Consider the following 20,944-nt stretch of genomic DNA (forward strand, 5'->3'; position numbering starts at 1 on the left):
CAGAAAATGTTTTTGGAATAAACTAGATGCATAAAATTATCACCTCTAACAAAAAAAGTGTAATCTTTGACAGCTTAATTCACATACTAGCTCATATAGTATTTTTTCTAGGAACCAATCCTGCTTCCTAAACAGGGTCCATGGTTTTTTGGGTGTCTATTTATTGCTTCCCTTGTTGATGTTGTATTGCCCAGCAAAACAAAACAGTCTGTGCAGTTTTATTTCTCCTCTTGCTCAGCAAGGTTGTTAATGACCACTGATGAGTAGTATATAGTTTTCTCCTCCGGCTACGAGTTTCCTTGATTTTCATGTGGCACTGTGACTCGTTGTGTCCCGAGCACTCAAATTTCTTTTGCGATAATCTCCAAAGGGTTTGGGATCTCTTATGTTTCTCCTTCATGAGTAGACGGATGGAACATTTGGGCTTAGGATCTTGCTGCATCTCTCAACACTCTTTAGTCTCTTCAGGCTATAGTTGGCAAGGATAAGCAGTGAACGATATATCTATTATTTACCATCTCTAGTTCACAATTTAGGACGTTTTCAATATTGATAGCTCATTGTTTTCAAATTTGACTATCAGTTCCTATGAAAATTATGTTTCTTCAAATTGAACCAAATATTCATTATAAACATATATTTCAAAATAATCTAGTAGTATTAATATGTTGAAGTTGTTGTTATTTGTTATATATTGATAGTTGTGATCAACCTTTAAATTCAGGTCCTGCATTTGGATCTCATTGCTGCTGCTTTGGTTAGGCAGCAATTTAGAAACTCTATAGCAGTAGGCACGCGCGAGCGCGTACTTGCATGTCACGCTAATCAAGAATGAAGCATATAGTTAGTTCATATTGTGTCTGTAAGGCTAGCCTGCCTAGTTAGGGCCCGTATCTTATGTATCTTAGTGCTTTTAATCCTCCGCTGATGTATCTCCCATTGTGGTCGATCCTTGCAGCTTGCCTTTGCATATTTGCACTGTTTTGTCTGTATTAGCTGCCTTTGCCATTGCATGCTCATGGTTTTCATGTGCCATTGGCTGTTACAAGTGGCACTTCGAGTTGTTTATTTACTTTACTAAGTAATATTCCTTCCATGAGATGAGGTTTGCCTGCAACAGTGGCTGTGGTGGCTACCTCTTCCTTGGTTCCGGTGAGTCCCTGGTCTTCTTCCTTTATCCATGTGCCTTGAGATAGCCTGGCCATTGAGACGTAGCTGATTGTGGTGCTGGCCACTGGATCGCCACCACAAACTTGTGTTTGTGATGCTCTTGTTGTTGAAATTAGTCCTTGTGCTAGTTAGGATCTTTTGCTACTGTGCATGTTGTTTGTTTGGGTTTGATACTCATTCCAGAGAAGCTTTTTGTAGTAGAATGAGATCTTGTTTTAGTTATTCATTCGGTGTCAACAGAAGCATTTTTACTTTTAAGTTAACCATAATGATTTGATGTTTGTAATATGACTAGCTACTCTTTTGCAATTCTTTGTAGTGGCTCGAGTACAAACTCAGAAGTACAGCTCTCGTTGGTGCGACCTGGTGGTTGATGTCGCGGCCTCCGGCATAATAATTCAGGCCCTGCAGTTCGATCATATGTTGTTGTTGCTTTTCTCAGGCAGCAATTTCTAATACTTTGTGTGAGACTGTTTTAGGAGTACTCGGCGCTCCTAGCTAGCTTGCCTAGTTAGTGCCTCGCAAGCTAGGTGTATTAGCGATTTTAATCCTCCGTCGATGTATCTCCCATTGCGGCTTGCCTTCTTTGCATAATTGCACTGTATCGTGTGTATTAGTTGTCCGCCTTTGCAAACTCGTGGTTTTCATGTGCCATTGGCTGTTACAAGTTGCACCTTGATGCATATGCGAGTTGTTTATTTGCTTTACTGTCCAACATTCTTTTCATGAGCTTGGCTATTAAATATCATTCTAACTTGACAGCCATTTCATGTTGATGAAAAGGTTTCTCCTTTTGCCTTTACATGAGGTCGGTTGCTGGTGCTTTGTAAACTAGCAGCCATATTTGTCTTGTCTTGTGTTTTCTTGTTAGAGAAACCTGGCTCAGTTTCGGTTTGGATATTATTACAAGGGACAAGGGAGCATACCTAATGAAAATAAAAACCTGATTCGGTTGTTTGTTTATATTTGATACTCATTTAGGATCTTGGCATGCCGCTGGCCAGGATGTAGATTTTGATATGAAAGGGATGATTTCCTTAGATGTGTAGACTTAACCATATAGATAAATTGGACTATCAACTTAATCTTTCTGTAAGTTACTTGCATGAGTATTTGCAAAGAATTCCTGAGAAGTTCAATTTTTTAGTAGAATTAATTAGATCATGGTTGTGCCACTTGATCTTTTTACCAAGAGTTAATTATGTGCTTTTGTGTTGCTGGATAGACGAGTAGAACGGAAAAGCAAGGACGGTGTCATGCTTGATATATTCCTTTGTGTTGTGTTGTGAGTAATAAGATTGTTTGACTCGTGATGAGCTTCCTTTCCCAGATGTACAAGTAATTTGTGGTGCTTGACTTGTTTTTACATGTCTCCTTTATAAATTCTAGGATTTTTTATGTACTCCCTCTGTATCAAAATATAAGACTTTATTGATACTCCTTTTGTATAAAAAAGGTCTTGTATTTTGATAAGGAGGGAGTATTAAACTGTTGCTGACTTGATGCAAGCACCGTGCTTTCAGATGCATGGCAGTGACAGTTTGGCACCATTGAGATTGATGACGCATGATGCTGCTGCAAGGCGCCGAGGAGAGAAGCACCTCCAAGATCCGAGATTTGCCAGCACCAGATGAAGTGGCAAGGCGATCTGGCTGGATCGTGTTAGTGTGTGCATTGTCTGTTGTGGCGAAGTGCTAACTGTTGATATGGGTGGTGATGTTGTTGTGTGTACATACATAAAACAAAATGTCTTGGCTGTTGCATGCTGCTCTCTTGGTGGGCTGGCCGGTTGTGTTGCCCAAGTGTTGGAGGAAACTCAAATATCCTTGTCTTTGTGTATGTGTTGTCCCCAACCAAGCATAGATGGAATGGGTTTGAAATGCAATGAAATCTTGAGGAAAGGGTTTGAATAGCTGCTGCTGCTGCTTTCTGATTACATATTGTGTGAATGAATCTCTCAAATGGGAACTCTGGAATCATGGGCTCTATCTGCACCTAGTTCGTTCAATCGGGATGGCTATAATATTTCAAGCCAGGCTAATAACATGAACATCACCAGCGGGCAAATCTGATTGTGTGTGCTTTCGTGGCTGGAAGTAGACTACTCTGCACAAATAGGTATTGGGGAAGTAGTCTGTATTAATTGCATCAGTCTAGTTTATGTCCAAACCATGAACACAGGTGTAAAATTTACAATTTGGCGGGCGATGAGCCGAAGAAATGAAGTATCGTGCAGAAAAAAGAACCACTCAAATTGTTGGCACTAGCCTTAGTCACTAGCCTTTATTTATTTATTTTATTTAGTTATCAACGTGCACTAGCAAAATAGAGTGCAGCCGCAAGAGCGTCGACCAATCCCATTCCCATGAGAAACCAAAGCCTCTAAAGAAATGAATGCATGCCTGGGGATGCCCACCAACTAGCCAAGGAGGGTTCAGCTTGTGCCACCTCACTGATCCTCGGCACCGCGGCCTCCTGCTCCTCTTCACCATGCCTTCCCAGACCATCTCTATATATAATAGAGAGAGGCATTCGTCCGCGTGCGGGGTGCACGTGTGACTTATGGCTTGGGGCTTGGGTGATGGTCGGCGAGAGGCGAGGCTCTCCTTCTCCTTGTGACAAGGTGGTTTCGCTCCTAGTCGTCGATTAGTCGTCGCCGGTGAGTGCTCCGTTGACGGGGACCATATGTGCTGATTGAATCTCTCACAGTACGGTACGGGAGATGGGATAGAACTCACGCTGCTCTTGTAGCTCGCTGGCTTCTTGTTTTGGAAGAAGTCGGTCGAGGAAGATATATGAAGCCTGAGGGGAGGAGGTCGTTGGCGGATGGCAGCGGCCGGGTCGTAGGTGAAAGGTTCCCTCCCTCTCGCTCTGGTGGGAGGATTCTTGTTGTTGTCTGCAAAGAAGAAGAAAAGGGTGGTCTCGTCCGATCCGGTGTAGTGCAGCTTCAGGAGGAGGGGGGAGGGGGAGATCATGTCGTCTTGTGGGGCGAGGAAGACCACGGCGGCCGAGCGGCGGCGATGAAACGTGCGATTCCAGGCCGGCGGCGAACAGGTCAGGCGAGTCCCAAAATTAATTTGATTGGGTCGGAGCTCGGCCTAATTCTACAAAAAAAAGGAAAAGAAAAAGGAAAAGAGAAGACGATTCGCCTAGCCTAGCTACGGGGGAGGAAGAGAGAGAGACGTCCCGCTCCAAGGTGACCATCGACACGGAGTTCCCGGGCGTGCTGCACAGCCCCGCCGCGTGAAAATAGTAGAGATGAGCTGGTAGTACCCGGCCAGGCTCGGTTCTCCTTAAAATCCTACGAATACGACTCGGACTCCATTACCTACATGACTGAACCATGTATGGACCGACTCGGACCTGTAGCTGTCCATAAGAGTACGTACAACCTAAAGCGGGGCCCAGGAGCGAATTCTAAAAAAGGACGATCACGCGATGAGGGGGGCGACAGGGAGTGCGACCGCCGGGATCCCGGCGGGGTCGCGGCCTGCTCCCTCCGGTGAGCGGCGGCAGGTGGGGACGGTTTTGGGCCCTTGCCGACGCCGACGAGGACGAGGGGGATAAGGACACAGATGCGGCGCCAGCCTACTCCGACGCCCTCAGATCTGTTGTGTGAGTTCTTGGGTGTAGGTTATGACGAAGATGAGGTCGCTTCCACCGTCGACAAGGTTTTGCTCCTCGAGGATCCGGCTAGGGTCGGGCTTCATGCGGGAGAAACTAAGGAGATGCTGCGCCGGGTGGTTCACCGAAGAACGGCGGCGACGGCGATCCGGCCGTGGAAGGGCCCCTTGCCTAAGGTACGTCTACCGAATTTAACCATTTTCGATCTGATTCGGCCGGATTCTTAGACTACTGTGAAGAGGAGAAAGAGCGCACGCCGGGTAGTGCCTCGATCGGCGCCGGAGATGACCGCGGTTGCGCCACCAGCGGTCATGGTGATCCGGATCGGGGCGGCTCGCCAGGAGCGTTTGAATTCGCTCCTGGGCCGAGACGCGTTGTATTATGGTGTTGGGCCGGTGGGTTTGAGTGGGCTAGGGTCCGCTGGGTATGAGGCCCAGCAGGAACCGGTTTCGCTCGTATCCCAGGGCATCGAGGCATGCACGTCCAGATCGTTGTCGCTGGTTCCTGCGTCGTGCCCTAGGGCTCTCGTTAGACGAACGCCGAGACGACCATCTGCGGGGAGTGGCCGGGCGCGCCGCATCTTGCCGCTAGGGGCCATGGCGGGGCCTGGAGGTGCTCCGCCGCCGGGGAAGAAGCCGGCTGCGCCGGGTGGGGCTAGCCGCGCTGGAGGGGCGCTGCCGCCGGGCCCGGGCAGCGGCAGGGGCCTTGCGCCACCGCCGGCATCCAGCGCTGGTCGTGGAGCAGTGACTACGGCGGGCCGAGGAGCTGCTGGTGGAGCGCCTAATGCTGCGGCAAGTCGCGGCGCTGGCGGTCTGCCCGTTGCCCGGCCGACGACATCTCCGGTGGTCGTTCCCTCGGCCGGACGTGGAGGGCCGGTCCTCGGTCCTCGCCCGATGGCGCCCGGCGTGGCCAGTGTGGTTGCTGTGGGTCGGGGTGCAGCGCCGCCTAGGCCTCCCGCGCTGACGATGGGCTTGCAACCACAGCCGGCTCCGCCGCCGCATTACGTTGCTCGGCCGCCTCAGAATCGGGCTACGCCGGTGGGGTCGCAGGCACCGCCGCCGCAGAGCAGTGCTGTTGGTGGTGCTTCAGCTACGCCCAGGGGTCAATGGGGGGATGAAGGTTATAATGCCTATGGAGCTGGGCAGCACCGGGGTTCCTCGTCCACGGGTGGAGGTCGTGGATTTGCTTGGCAGAGCGACGGATCAGCGGAGAGGCCGTTCTTGGGTCCTACCGGTGGTTTTGTCGAGGGGGCATCTGCCCCGGGTCATCGGCAGCGGGGTGGTTTCTGCGGCCATCGTGGCAGTCATCGTGGTCGTGGTGGTCGGTACCGCCCACGACAACCTCCGCCCACTGTGGTTGTCGAGTAGACGACCGCTGGCAGGAGTACCGAGGAGCCGGTGTTGACCGGTCAGGCTATGGAGGTTGTGACGGCTCTCGCTAGTGTTTAGGTTCCAGAGGATGAGACTATGGGTGATGTGTCCGTGGAGATGCCGGACAGGACTGATGCTGATAGGGCGTCCAAGTGGGCGCGCAAGAAAGATGAAATGTTGTGCTATCAATGTGGTGACAAGGGTCATTTTATTGCTGAGTGCATAGCTGTGTTATGTGACACTTGTGGTAAGCCAGCTCATGATTCGGGGGATTGCCCACTTCTGCAAGATCAGACACCATCTCTCATGATGTACGGCATGTATTGTGCTAAACTCACGTTCTTTGAATCTCCTAATGAGAGGGAGGTTCCTGATGAGGCCTAGAGTGTGATTATTGGGATTGTTAAGGTGACCAGAAGAGAGGTCTCCGAGACTCAGATTGTGCAGAGGCTCCGGGAGTTGTCCCCTGGGGACTTTCAGTGGGAGCTTGTCAGTCTCGCGGATAAGATGTTTCGGGTTGAGTTTCCTTCGGTGGAGGATCTGCAGAGGCTCCTCAGTTTTGGGATGTGCAAAGTGCCGGGCACCGATTGCATCCTTGAGTTTCATGAGTGGAAACAAGTGGAGCCTCATGGAAAGCCACTTACTCAGGCGTGGTTGCGTTTTTTCGGGGCCCCTTCCAAGGCGATGCAGGATGCTAGGGTTGTGGCTAGCTTGGGAATCATGGTGGGGAAGCCTGAGAGTGTGGATATGGCTTTCACCAGAGCTCACGGGATTGCTCGTATATTAGTTAGTATTTTGGATATTGAGTATGTGCCTGAGGTCGTCAAGTGGGCTTATCGTGGAAAGGTTTTTGACCTGCTGATTGAGTTTGAGGACAAGACCCTGTTGGCCGAGGGGGCTAACGGGGCTGACTTCAATATGCATGAGGGTGATGAAAGCGCGGGAGCAAAGGAGACTTCGGTCGATGATACGGGACGATAGTTGTCCAAGGGACCGGGGTCCGGGTCTACGACGACTGACGATGGGGTGGGTCCACCATCATCGGTGCCTACAACGACTCTGAGATTTGGGGCTTTCGAGCCTGCGTGTGCACCACCGAGGTTGTGGAGTGATCGGGTGGATGCTACCTCTTTTAGCACTGCGTTGGTTTTCCCCGAAGAGGAAGGGATGATGCAGCAACGTAGCGTAAGTATTTCCCTCAGTTTTTGAGAACCAAGGTATCAATCCAGTAGGAGGCTACGCGCGAGTCCCTCGCACCTGCACAAAACAAATAAATCCTCGCAACCAACGCAAATAGGGGTTGTCAATCCCTATAGGGCCACTTACAAGAGTAAGATCTGATAGATATGATAAGAGAATATTTCTGGTATTTTTATGATAAAGATGCAAAGTAAATAAAGGTAAAGTAAATAACTAAGTAGTAGGAGATTGATATGATAAAGATAGACCCGGGGGCCATAGGTTTCACTAGTGGCTTCTCTCCAGAGCATAAGTATTCTACGGTGGGTGAACAAATTACTGTTGAGCAATTGACAGAATTGAACATAGTTATGAGAATATCTAGGTATGATCATGTATATAGGCATCACGTCCAAGACAAGTAGATCGACTCATGCCTGCATCTACTACTATTACTCCACTCATCGACCGCTATCCAGCATGCATCTAGAGTATTAAGTTAAAAATAGAGTAACGCCTTAAGCAAGATGACATGACGAAGAAAACCCCATCTTGTTATCCTCGATGGCAACAATACAATACGTGCCTTGCTGCCCTTACTGTCACCGGGAAAGGACACCGCAAGATTGAACCCAAAGCTAAGCACTTCTCCCATTGCAAGAAAGATCAATCTAGTAGGCCAAACCAAACTGATAATTCGAAGAGACATGAAAAGATAACCAATCATACATAAAATAATTCAGAGAAGATTCAAATATTATTCATAGATAGACTTGATCAACAAACACACCGCAAAAAGAAGATTACATCGAATAGATCTCCACAAGAGAGGGGGAGAACATTATATTGAGATCCAAAAAGAGAGAAGAAGCCATCTAGCTACTAACTATGGACCCGAAGGTCTGAGGTAAACTACTCACACTTCATCGGAGAGGCTATGGTGTTGATGTAGAAGCCCTCCATGATCGATGCCCCCTCCGGCAGAGCTCCGGAACAGGCCCCAAGATGAGATCTCGTGGATACAGAAAGTTACGGTGGTGGAATTAGGGTTTTGGCTCTGTATCTAATCGTTTGGGGGTACGTGGGTATATATAGGAGGAAGAAGTACGTCGATGGAGCAACAGGGGGCCCACGAGGGTGGAGGGCGCACCCCCCTACCTCGTGGCCTCCTGTTACGTGTCTTGACATAGGGTCCAAGTCTCTTGAGTTGTATTTGATGATAAAATCACATTCCCGAAGGTGTCATTCCGTTTGGACTCAGTTTGATATTCCTTTTCTTCGAAACCCTAAAACAGGCAAAAAAAACAGCAATTCTGGGCTGGGCCTCCGGTTAATAAGTTAGTCCCAAAAATAATATAAAAGTGGATAATAAAGCCCAGTAATGTCCAAAACAGTAGATAATATAGCATGGAGCAATCAAAAATTATAGATACGTTGGAGACGTATCAAGCATCCCCAAGCTTAATTCCTGCTCGTCCTCAAGTAGGTAAATGATAAAAACAGAATTTTTGATGCGGAGTGCTACTTGGCATAATTTTAATGTAATTCTTCTTAATTGTGGTATGAATATTCAGATCCGAAAGATTCAAGACAAAAGTTCATATTGACATAAAAATGATAATACTTCAAGCATACTAACAAAGCAGTTATGTCTTCTCAAAATAACATGGCTAAATAAAGTTATCCCTACAAAATCATATAGTCTGGCTATGCTCTATCTTCACCGCACAAAATATTTAAATCATGCACAACCCCGATGAAAAGCCAAGCAATTGTTTCATACATTTGACATTCTCAAAACTTTTTCAATCTTCACGCAATACATGAGCGTGAGACATGGATATAGCACTATAGGTGGAATAGAGTGGTGGTTGTGGAGAAGACAAAAAGGAGAAGATAGTCTCACATCAACTAGGCATATCAACGGGCTATGGAGATGCCCATCAATAGATATCAATGTGAGTGAGTAGGGATTGCCATGCAACGGATGCACAAGAGCTATAAGTATATGAAAGCTCAAAAAGAAACTACATGGGTGTGCATCCAACTTGCTTGCTCATGAAGACCTAGGGCATTTTGAGGAAGCCCATCATTGGAATATACAAGCCAAGTTCTATAATGAAAAATTCCCACTAGTATATGAAAGTGATAACATGAGAGACTCTCTACTATGAAGATCATGGTGCTACTTTGAAGCACAAGTGTGGTAAAAGGATAGTAACATTGTCCCTTCTCTCTTTTTCTCTCTTTTTTTCTTTTTTTTCTTTTTTTTATTTGGGCCTTTTCTCTTTTTTATGGCCTCTTTTCTTTCTCTTTTTTTCATCCGGAGTCTCATCCAGACTTGTGGGGGAATCATAGTCTCCATCATCCTTTCCTCACTGGGACAATGCTCTAATAATGATGATCATCTAATAACAATTACAACTCGATACTTAGAACAAAATCTGACTCTATATGAATGCCTCCGGCGGTGTACCGGGATATGCAATGGTGCATGAGTGACAAGTATGAAAGAATTATGAACGGTGGCTTTGCCACAAATACTATGTCAACTACATGACCATGCTAAGCAATATGACAATGATGGAGTGTGTCATAAACGGAACGGTGGAAAGTTGCATGGCAATATATCTCGGGATGGCTATGGAAATGCCATAATAGGTAGGTATGGTGGCTGTTTTGAGGAAGGTATATGGTGGGTGTATGATACCGGCGAAAGGTGCACGGTATTAATGAGGCTAGCAAAGGTGGAAGGGTGAGAGTGCGTATAATCCATGGACTCAACATTAGTCATAAAGAACTCATATACTTATTGCAAAATCTAAAAGTTATCAAAGCAAAGTATTACGTGCATGCTCCTAGGGGGATAGATTGGTAGGAAAAGACCATCGCTCGTCCTCGACCGCCACTCATAAGGAAGGCAATCAAAAAATAAATCATGCTCTGACTTCATCACATAACGGTTCACCATACGTGCATGCTACGAGAATCACAAGCTTCAACACAAGTATTTCTCAAATTCACAACTACTCAACTAGCACAACTTTAATATCACCATCTTTATATCTCAAAACAATTATCAAGTATCAAACTTCTCATAGTATTCAACACACTCATAAGAGTGTTTTATTATTAATCTTGCATACCAAGCATATTAGGATTTTAAGCAAATTACCATGCTATTAAGACTCTAAAAATAATCTAAGCGAAGCATGAGAGATCAATAGTTTCTATAAAACAAATCCACCACCGTGCTCTAAAAGATACAAGTGAAGCACTAGAGCAAAATTATATAACTCAAAAGATATAAGCGAAGCACATAGAGTATTCTAACAAATTCCAAATCATGTATGGCTCTCTCAAAAGGTGTGTACAGCAAGGATGATTGTGGTAAACTAACAAGCAAAGACTCAAATCATACAAGACGCTCCAAGCAAAACACATATCATGTGGTAAATAAAAATATAGCTCCAAGTAAAGTTACCGATAGAAGTAGACGAAAGAGGGTATGCCTTCCGGGGCATCCCCAAGCTTTGGCTTTTAGGTGTCCTTAGATTATCTTGGGGGTGCCATGGGCATCCCCAAGCTTAGGCTTTTTCCACTCCTTGTTCCATAATCCATCAAATCTTTACCCAAAACTTGAAAACTTCACAACACAAAACTTAAAGTAGAAAATCTCGTGAGCTCCGTTAGCGAAAGAAAACAAAAGACCACTTCAAGCTACTGTAATGAACTCATTATTTATTTATATAGGTGTTATACCTACTGTATTCCAACTTCTCTATGGTTTATAAACTATTTTACTAGCCATAGATTCATCAAAATAAGCAAACAACACACGAAAAACAGAATCTGTCAAAAACAGAACAGTCTGTAGTAATATGTAGCTAGCGCAAGATCTGGAACCCCAAAAATTCTAAAATAAATTTCTGGAAGTGAGGAATTTATCTATTAATAATCTTAAAAATAACTAACTAAATATCACTTTCCAAATAAAAATGGCAGCAGTTCTCGTGAGCGCTAAAGTTTCTGTTTTTTACAGCAAGTTCAACAAGACTTTCCCCAAGTCTTCCCAGCGGTTCTACTTGGCACAAACACTAATTAAACACAAAAACACAACCAAAACAGAGGCTTGATAATTTATTTATTACTAAACAGGAGCAAAAAGAAAGGAATAAAAATAAAATTGGTTTGCCTCCCAACAGGCGCTATCGTTTAATGCCCCTAGCTAGGCATAACAAGCAAGAATAAATCTAGGTATTGCCATCTTTGGTAGGCAATCCATAAGTGGCTCTCATAATAGATTCATAAGGTAATTTAATTTTCTTTCTAGGTAAGTGTTTCATGCCTTTCCTTAATGGAAATTGGAATCTAATATTTCCTTCCTTCATATCAATAATTGCACCAAACGTTATAAGGAAAGGTCTACCAAGAATAATAGGACATGAAGGATTGCAATCTATGTCAAGAATAATAAAATCTATGGGCACATAATTCCTATTTGCAACAATAAGAACATCATTAATTCTTCCCATAGGTTTCTTAATAGTGGAATCCGCAAGGTGCTAGTTTAGAGAGCAATCATCAAAATCACGGAAACCTAGCAAATCACACAAAGTCTTTGGAATAGTGGAAACACTAGCACCCAAATCACATAAAGCATAGCATTCATGATCTTTAATTTTAATTTTAATAGTTGGTTCCCACTCATCATAAAGTTTTCTAGGGATAGAAACTTCCAATTCAAGTTTTTCTTCATAAAATTGCATCAAGGCATCAACGATATGTTTAGTAAACGCTTTATTTTGACTATAAGCATGAGGAGAATTTGGCACGGATTGCAACAAGGAAATAAAATCAATCAAAGAGCAATTTTCATAGTTAAATTCCTTGAAATCCATAATAGTGGGTTTAGCAACATCTAGGGTTTTAATTTCTTCAATCCCACTTTTATCAAATTTAGCATCAAGATCAAAAGATTCTGAGTTCTTGGAACGCCTTCTAGGTAAAGGTGGATCATATTCAGTCCCATCATTATCAAGATTCATATTGCAAAACAAAGATTTAATAGGGGACACATCAATAACTTTTAGATCTTCATCATTATTTTCATAGCAACTCGAAGAACATGCTTTTATAAAGGCATCTTTCTTAGCACGCATCCTAGCGGTTCTTTCTTTGCACTCATCAATGGAAATTCTCATGGCTTTGAGAGACTCATTGATATCATGCTTAGGTGGAATAGATCTAAGTTTCAAAGAATCAACATCAAGAGCAATTCTATCAACGTTCCTAGCCAAATCATCAATCTTAAGCAATTTTTCTTCAATCATAACATTAAAATTCTTTTGCGAAGTAATAAATTCTTTAATATTAGATTCAAAATCAGAGGGCATCTTATTATAATTTCCATAAGAATTGTTGTAGGAATTATCATAGTTATTAGAGGGATTACTAGGATAAGGCCTAGGATTGAAATTTCCTCTATAAGCGTTGTTACCAAAATTGTTCCTACCAACAAAATTCACATCCATAGATTCATTATTATTCTCAATCAAAGTAGACAAGGGCATATCATTAGGATCAGAAGAAACACTCTTATTAGCAAATAATTTCATAAGTTCATCCATCTTTCCACTCAAAACATTAATTTCTTCTATCGCATGCACCTTTTTATTAGTAGATCTTTCAGTGTGCCATTGAGAATAATTAACCATAATATTATCTAGGAGTTTAGTAGCTTCTCCTAAAGTGATTTCCATAAAAGTGCCTCCGGCGGCCGAATCTAAAAGATTTCTAGAAGCAAAATTGAATCCGGCATAAAAAATTGTATAATCATCCACAAATTTAAACCATGAGTAGGGCAATTACGTATCATTAGTTTTTGAGGGAGACTAACACACAAGCAAACAGAAAGAAGCGAACAAAAGGAGGCAAATAGAGGGAGGATAGAGAGAGGGCAAATAAAACGGCAAGGGTGAAGTGGGGGAGAGGAAAATGGCAAATAATGTAATGCAGGAGATAAGGGTATGTGATGGGTACTTGGTATGTTGAGTTTGGCGTAGACCTCCCCGGCAACGGTGCCAGAAATCCTTCTTGCTACCTCTTTTAGCACTGCGTTAGTTTTCCCCGAAGAGGAAGGGATGTTGCATCAAAGTAGCGTAAGTATTTCCCTCAGTTTTTGAGAACCAAGGTGTCAATCCAGTAGGAGGCTACGCGCGAGTCCCTCGCACCTGCACAAAACAAGTAAATTGTCGCAACCAACGCAAATAGGGGTTGTCAATCCCTATAGGGCCACTCACGAGAGTGAGATCTGATAGATATGATAAGATAATATTTTTGGTATTTTTATGATAAAGATGCAAAGTAAAATAAAGGCAAAGTAAATAGCAAAGTAAATAACTAAGTAGTAGGAGATTGATATGATAAAGATAGACCCGGGGGCCATAGGTTTCACTAGTGGCTTCTCTCGAGAGTATAAGTATTCTACGGTGGGTGAACAAATTACTGTTGAGCAATTGACAGAATTGAGCATAGTTATGAGAATATCTAGGTATGATCATGTATATAGGCATCACGTCCGAGACAAGTAGACCGACTCCTGCCTACATCTACTACTATTACTCCACTCATCGACCGCTATCCAGCATGCATCGAGAGTATTAAGTTAAAAACAAAGTAACGCCTTAAGCAAGATGACATGATGTAGAGGGATAGACTCATGCAATATGAAGAAAACCCCATCTTGTTATCCTCGATGGCAACAATACAATACGTGCCTTGCTGCCCTTGCTGTCACCGGGAAAGGACACCACAAGATTGAACCCAAAGCAAAGCACTTCTCCCATTGCAAGAAAGATCAATCTTGTAGGCCAAACCAAACTGATAATTCGAAGAGAGTTGCAAAGATAGCCAATCATACATAAAAGAATTCAGAGAAGATTCAAATATTATTCATAGATAGACTTGATCATAAACCCACAATTCATCGGTCTCAACAAACACACCGCAAAAAGAAGATTACATCGAATAGATCTCCACAAGAGAGGGGGAGAACATTGTATTGAGATCCAAAAAGAGAGAAGAAGCCATCTAGCTACTAACTATGGACCGGAAGGTCTGAGGTAAACTACTCACACTTCATCAGAGAGGCTATGGTGTTGATGTAGAAGCCCTCCGTGATCGATGCTCCCTCCGGCGGAGCTCCGAAACAGGCCCCAAGATGGGATCTCGTGGATACAGAAAGTTACGGCGGTGGAATTAGGGTTTTGGCTCCGTATCTGATCGTTTGGGGGTACGTGGGTATATATAGGAGGAAGAAGTACGTCGGTGGAGCTACAGGGGGCCCACGAGTGTGGAGGGCGCGCCCCCTACCTCGTGGCCTCCTGTTACGTGTCTTGACGTAGGGTCCAAGTCTCCTGAGTTGTATTCGATGAGAAAATCACGTTCTCGGAGGTTTCATTCCGTTTGGATTCCGTTTACTCCTTTTCTTCGAAACCCTAAAACAGGCAAAAAACAACAATTCTGGGTTGGGCCTCCGGTTAATAGGTTAGTCCCAAAAATAATATAAAAGTGGATAATAAAGCCCAATAATGTCCAAAACAGTAGATAATATAGCATGGAGCAATCAAAAATTATAGATACGTTGGAGACGTATCAGTGGATTCGGATGAGGCTATGGAGCTCGCGCTACCTGCTTTGGTTTTTGAGGATGCTGTGAGTCCCGCTCCTCGGGCTTTGATGATCTCGGTCAGGGGAGAGGATGAGGTGCGTGGGCACGTGGTTCTCTCTTCTTCTACCGAGGTGCAGGTGATGGAGGGGGCGGTTCAGCTTTCTGTTGGGGACTTGGGGCAGGTGGCCCCCGTGTCCTCCCTTCCGTTAGTGCTGGACGAGGCCTCGACGGTAGCGGTCTTACCTTTGGGAGGGATCCCGATGCAGGTGGGCTCGGATCCCCCTTCTCCCGCCGCTTGGTCTGCTTTGGAGGTTGCGGTATCGCCTTCGAGAGGGGGCTCGGGGCAGGAGGCCTCGGGGCCTTACTCTCTTGGGGTGCCTATGGTGGCCGCCCCTCCGACGCTGGGGGGGGGGGGAGTTCGGGCAGGTGGCCCAGGCACTTCCTTCCCCCGGTGCGCTGCCGTCTCCGCCTTGTGGGGCGCGTCCGACTTCTCCGGCGTCGGCGAGGGCCTCACCGGGTGCTGGCATTAACGCCAGATCGTCCGCGGAGGATGACCAGCTTCGTGTTCGGGGTGCGGCAGGAGGCCACACCCCGAGCAGGATTTCTCGTGAGGAGGTCATTGCGTTTGGAGGGATTCCGGATCCGATTTCTGAGGGACGACTGTTGAGCTGCCATCTCCAGAATCATCCGGAGGTGGACGACATTCAGCAGCGGTGCGCTATGAGGGCGGCCAAGCTTCGTGACGTTGAGGTCACTACTGGTATGTCGGTCAATACATCTCATTCCATTTTGCATTTTTCTACGGATGAGATTGTCGATAATGCAAATCAGTTAGGAGTTTCACTAGGTAGTAATGCTACTGAAATTTCAAATTCTGTTAATGACCTTCTGGATTTAGAGGTTGAGCGAGCTTTAGAGATGATTCGTTACTTAGCAACGGTTAAGCCCAGGAGTGATTCAGAGTTTGATGCGTTGGGGGTCAGAGTGCTCGATAATTTTTGTGCGGATCTTATTCCTCCCATGCCTGAGTCGGAGGAGGAGGATGAGACATCTGTGATTGATGTCGCGAGACCTGCTGAGACAGGTTGTGAGGACCGGTTGCAGAGTCAGAATACCACCAAACGCAAGTGGAACCGGAAGGTTTATCTGGTGTCTGTAGTGCGTAGGAGTGCTAGGATCGGTTCAGCAAAAAATTCCATGATGAAGTATGAAAGGAATCTTTTGGAATAGCAGAGGTCTGAAAGACTTGGCTAAAAGAAGGTTTCTGGCGGAGGCGTCTCTTGAGCATAAATTAGATTTTATCGCTTTATCGGAAACTGGTAGAGATAATTTTGCGCCACAATTTCTAACTACCTTGTCAGGAGGAATTGATTTTGACTGGCATTGTTTGCCACCGAGAGGGAGATCGGGTGGGATCTTACTCGGAGTTTGATGCGATTCGCTCGAGGTTCAAAGTGTGGTTATGGGAGATTTTGTAGTCAAGTTTCGGGTGCGGTCAAAGGCCGATGGGTTCAACTGGGCTTTGGTGGCGGTATAAGGGGCCACACAGCCTGAACATAAGCCTGAGTTCTTGGCTGATCTGGTTAGGATTTGTGGCTCTCAGCAGCTACCTATCCTGGTGGGGTGATTTTAACATCATTAGAAGGCGTGAGGAGAAGAACAATGGCAACTTTGATGGCAGATGGTCTTTCATGTTTAATACTATCATTGAAAGCTTGGATCTGAAAGAGATTGAGCTTTCAGGAAGAAAATTCACTTGGGCTAACGCGATGCCAACTCCGACGTTTGAAAAGTTGGATCGCGTGTTGGCTAGCGTTGAATGGGAACAAAAGTTTCCCTTTGTAACTGTTCAGGCTCTTTCCCGTGGAATTTCTGACCACACGCCGTTATTTGTTGACTCTGGTGAGGCCACCCATGTGGGAAATAAAAATGTGTTCTCTTTCGAGCTTGCTTGGTTTGAGCGAGACGGCTTCTTTGATCTCGTAGCCAAGGAGTGGGCTAAGGATTCCGGAGGTAAGAATGCGCTTGAGCGCTGGCCGAATAAGATCAGGCATTTGAGAACTTTTCTGCGTGGATGGGCTAAGCATCTTAGTGGGATCTATAAGGTCGAAAAGGAAAGGCTCCTTAACCTTATTCAGTCCTTAGATGTAAAAGCAGAAACCACTGTTCTGCCACCCACGGAGCTTCATGCCAAGCTTGACGCGGAGATGAGGCTGAAAGAGCTTCTTCGAGAGGAGGAATTGAAGTGGGCGTTGCGGGCCAAGGTCCGGCGAGTAGTCCAGGGGGGCATGAACACTCAATTCTTTCACATGATCGCTAATGGTAAACACAGAAAGAAGAGGATCTTCCAGCTTGAGCAAGATGAAGGAACGATTTTAGGACAGGAAAACCTAAAACTATACATTACCGAGTATTACAAGCAGCTGTTTGGACCCCCAGAGGATAATTGTGTGTGTCTGGATGAGTCCAGAATTGAGGATGTTCCTCAACTTACAACAGTGGAGAACGATATTTTGGCGGCCCCTTTCACTGAGAAAGAAGTCTTCGAGGCTATATCGCAAATGGAAAATAATAAGGCTCCCGGCCCGGATGGTTTTCCGACTGAGTTCTATAAGAAGTGCTGGCACATCATTAAGGGGGATTTGTTGCCCTTGTTCAATGATCTCTTCTCTGGGCAGCTTCAGCTTTTCCATTTGAATTTTGGAACGATAACCCTTCTTCCTAATAAAACAGAGGCTGTGAGAATTGAGCAATTCAGGCCAATCTGTCTTCTCAATGTTAGTTTCAAAATTTTCACCAAGGTCAGGACTAATAGGCTCACACAGATCACACATGATGTGGTGCAGCCTACCCAAACTGCTTTCATGCCGGACCGGAACATCCTCGAAGGGGTTGTGGTCCTTCATGAAACGCTCCATGAGATCCACATGAAAAAGCTAGACGGAGTTGTTTTCAAGGTGGATTTCGAGAAAGCGCACGATAAAGTCAAATGGCCTTTCCTTCAGCAGGCCCTACACATGAAGGGTTTTGACAAAGCTTGGCGACGCCAGGTTGAATCCTTTACGCAAAAAGGGAGTGTTGGAATTAAAGTGAATGATGACATTCGTCATTATTTCCAGACACACAAGGGCCTGAGACAAGGTGATCCAATGTCTCCTATTCTGTTCAACATCGTGGTTGACATGTTGGCAATTCTGATAGGAAGGGCCAAGGAGGCTGGTCAGGTGGGTGGATTGGTGCCTCATTTGGTTGATGGATGGGTGTCCATCCTGCAGTACGCTGATGATACAATCATCTTTATGGAGCACGACTTGGCGAAAGCGAGAAATATGAAGCTGGTGTTATGCTTATTTGAACAATTGACCGGACTGAAGATCAATTTTTATAAAAGCGAGTTGTTCTGCTTTGGTAGAGCCAATGAGGAACATGAGGCTTATAGGCAATTGTTTGGATGCGAATTGGGGGCGTTACCTTTCACTTACTTAGGTGTACCCATTCACCATCGTAAGCTGACGAGCAGAGAATGGAAGAGCATCGAACACCGGTTTGAGAAGAAACTAAGTTGCTAGAAGGGAAAACTCATGTCTTATGGAGGCCGACTAATACTTATTAATTCGGTGCTCACGAGTATGCCTATGTTTCTCTTATCATTTTTCGAAGTCCCAGTTGGTGTTAGGAAAAGACTGGACTTCTATCGATCCCGGTTCTTCTGGCAAAGTGATGAAACAAAGAGAAAATGCCGACTAGCCAAATGGGATATCATCTGTCGACCAAAGGACCATGGGGGCCTTTGTATTGAGAATCTTGAAGTCAAGAACAGATGTCTTCTCAGCAAGTAGCTGTATTAACTTTCAGTTCAAACCGAGGCCACATGGGCGCAAATTCTTCAAAGTAAGTATTTGCAGTCCAAGACGTTGTCCCAGGTGACAGTGAGACCCACAGACTCGCCGTTTTGGAAGGGGCTTATGAGAGTTAAAGCTGCCTTCTTTAATAGAACTAAGTTTATAGTCGGTAATGGCAACACCACTCGCTTCTGGGAGGATACTTGGCTTGGTGAAACGCCATTGGCGCTTTAGTATCCGTCCCTGTATCGTATTACTCAACGACGTGATGCTCTAGTTGCCACGATTTTGCAGTCCATTCCCCTTAATATTCAGTTCAGGAGGGCGCTAGTGGGCGACCGGTGGGAAGCATGGCTTCACTTGGTGAGTAGACTGATGGAGATTCAGCTATCTCACCAACCCGATAAGTTGTGTTGGAAGCTTACTAGGTCTGGTGAGTTCTCTGTCAAGTCGATGTATATCAATGTCATTAACTCAAGTGTTATACCTAGTTCCAACGAGGTTTGGAAAGTCAAAGTTCCTTTAAAAATTAAAGTGTTTATGTGGTTCGTGCATAAACAAGTCATTCTAACAAAGAATAATTTGATTAAGCGCAACTGGACAGGATCTACTAGGTGTAGTTTTTGTGATCGGGACGAAACCATCAAGCACCTCTTCTTTGACTACCCTTTGGCAAAGGTTTTGTGGCACACGGTGCATATTGCCTTTAACATTACTCCTCCGAATTCGGTCAGTTCGTTATTTGGAACGTGGCTTCTTGGGATAGAGTCCGAAATAGCCAGACATATTCGTGTAGGAGTATGTGCTTTGTTGTGGGCAATTTGGAATTGCAGAAATGATTTGACCTTTAACAGAAACAAATATTCATTTTTTTGCAGGTTTTATTTCGAGCTACTGCGCTGATCCGTATGTGGTCCTTACTCACTCCGATGGAGGCCAGGGAGCATTTGGTTACTGGATCTGTCCGGTGAGAGATGGTAGCACGGGATATCTTCAACCGGTTTGGATGGCGGTCATGTAATAGGATAGGCAATTAGTTTATCTATCTTTGTTTTGCCAGCCGGTTGTGGCTTTTCGGCCTTGTGTTTCTGGCGCTTGTGACTCTTTGTGAGTTTGCTGTTATTTTGCTTTCAGAGTGACGACCTTGTTGAACAACTTTTATTTATTTATCTTTGTGGCAGTATGCATCGTTCTGATGTAGAGGCCGGGGAGACCCCCTTTTCGAAAAAAAGGACTTGTAGCTAGCCAACTCCCTTGAATCCATCAAACCAAACCATATCCAGTGGCGGAGCGAGCGCCCAGCGACCCTGGGCAGTTGCCCGGGCTCGCTGGCACTCCGACGGCAACAGTGGTCGTATCACAGTACGTAAAACTGCTCGATACAGAGTGGATTTACCCGGGCAAAACTGGATTAGGCCTCCTTCACAGCCCGGCCCAGTTATTTACTTGAACGTCCCGATCACTCCAGCCCACTAGAAAAAATAGAATACCATCGATCGCTTCGCTCCAGCCCACGAGGCAACAGGGAATACCATCGATCGCTCCAGAGTCCAAACAGTTCTCGCCTTCTCGGCTTCTCGCGTACTCGCGTCTCTTTGGTTTCTCCCAATTGCGGCAGGGACTTGAAGGCGAGGAGGCGAGGCGGCGATCTGGGGCTGGGCGAGCGGCAGGCCGACGGCGAGCCGGCAGTGGCCACGGTCGTCCCCTCCTTTGGCCCTTCCTCTCCTGAAGGCTGAGGAAGTTCCTTTCCTTCGACTTCCGGTAAGATCGCGTACTTAATAACTGATTTGGGTTGAGATAATGAGATTGATGTACTTAGGGCTTATTTAGGAACTTTTGATTGGGGATGATTATGACCAAAGTCCAAAGAGAAAATCTATTTGTTAGCTATTGGAAACTACAGAAACTGTAAGTTAATTAGACTGACAAACTAGTATGCAGGTTGCAGACTCTTTCCTCTAGTAATTTTAAGAAATATTTCACCGATTTCACTTTAGTTTGGCAACATCAAGAAATACTTGATAATCTGATACATGTAGTTGATGCAAGTAGCTTTTTATTGTACTGTACTATGAACTTGTGATTAG

At 45.2% G+C, this 20,944-nt stretch overlaps 1 pseudogene; it reads left to right on the forward strand.

The window, feature by feature from the left end:
• The first annotated feature begins 4,608 nt into the window (after positions 1 to 4,608).
• Positions 4,609 to 20,593, forward strand: LOC125518309 (uncharacterized; annotated as a pseudogene).
• The last annotated feature ends 351 nt before the right edge of the window (positions 20,594 to 20,944 follow it).

Source organism: Triticum urartu, chromosome 7A (genome assembly GCF_056163025.1).
Source record: "Triticum urartu cultivar PI428250 chromosome 7A, HENAU_Tu73, whole genome shotgun sequence".
Classification (NCBI taxonomy): Eukaryota; Viridiplantae; Streptophyta; class Magnoliopsida; order Poales; family Poaceae; genus Triticum; species Triticum urartu.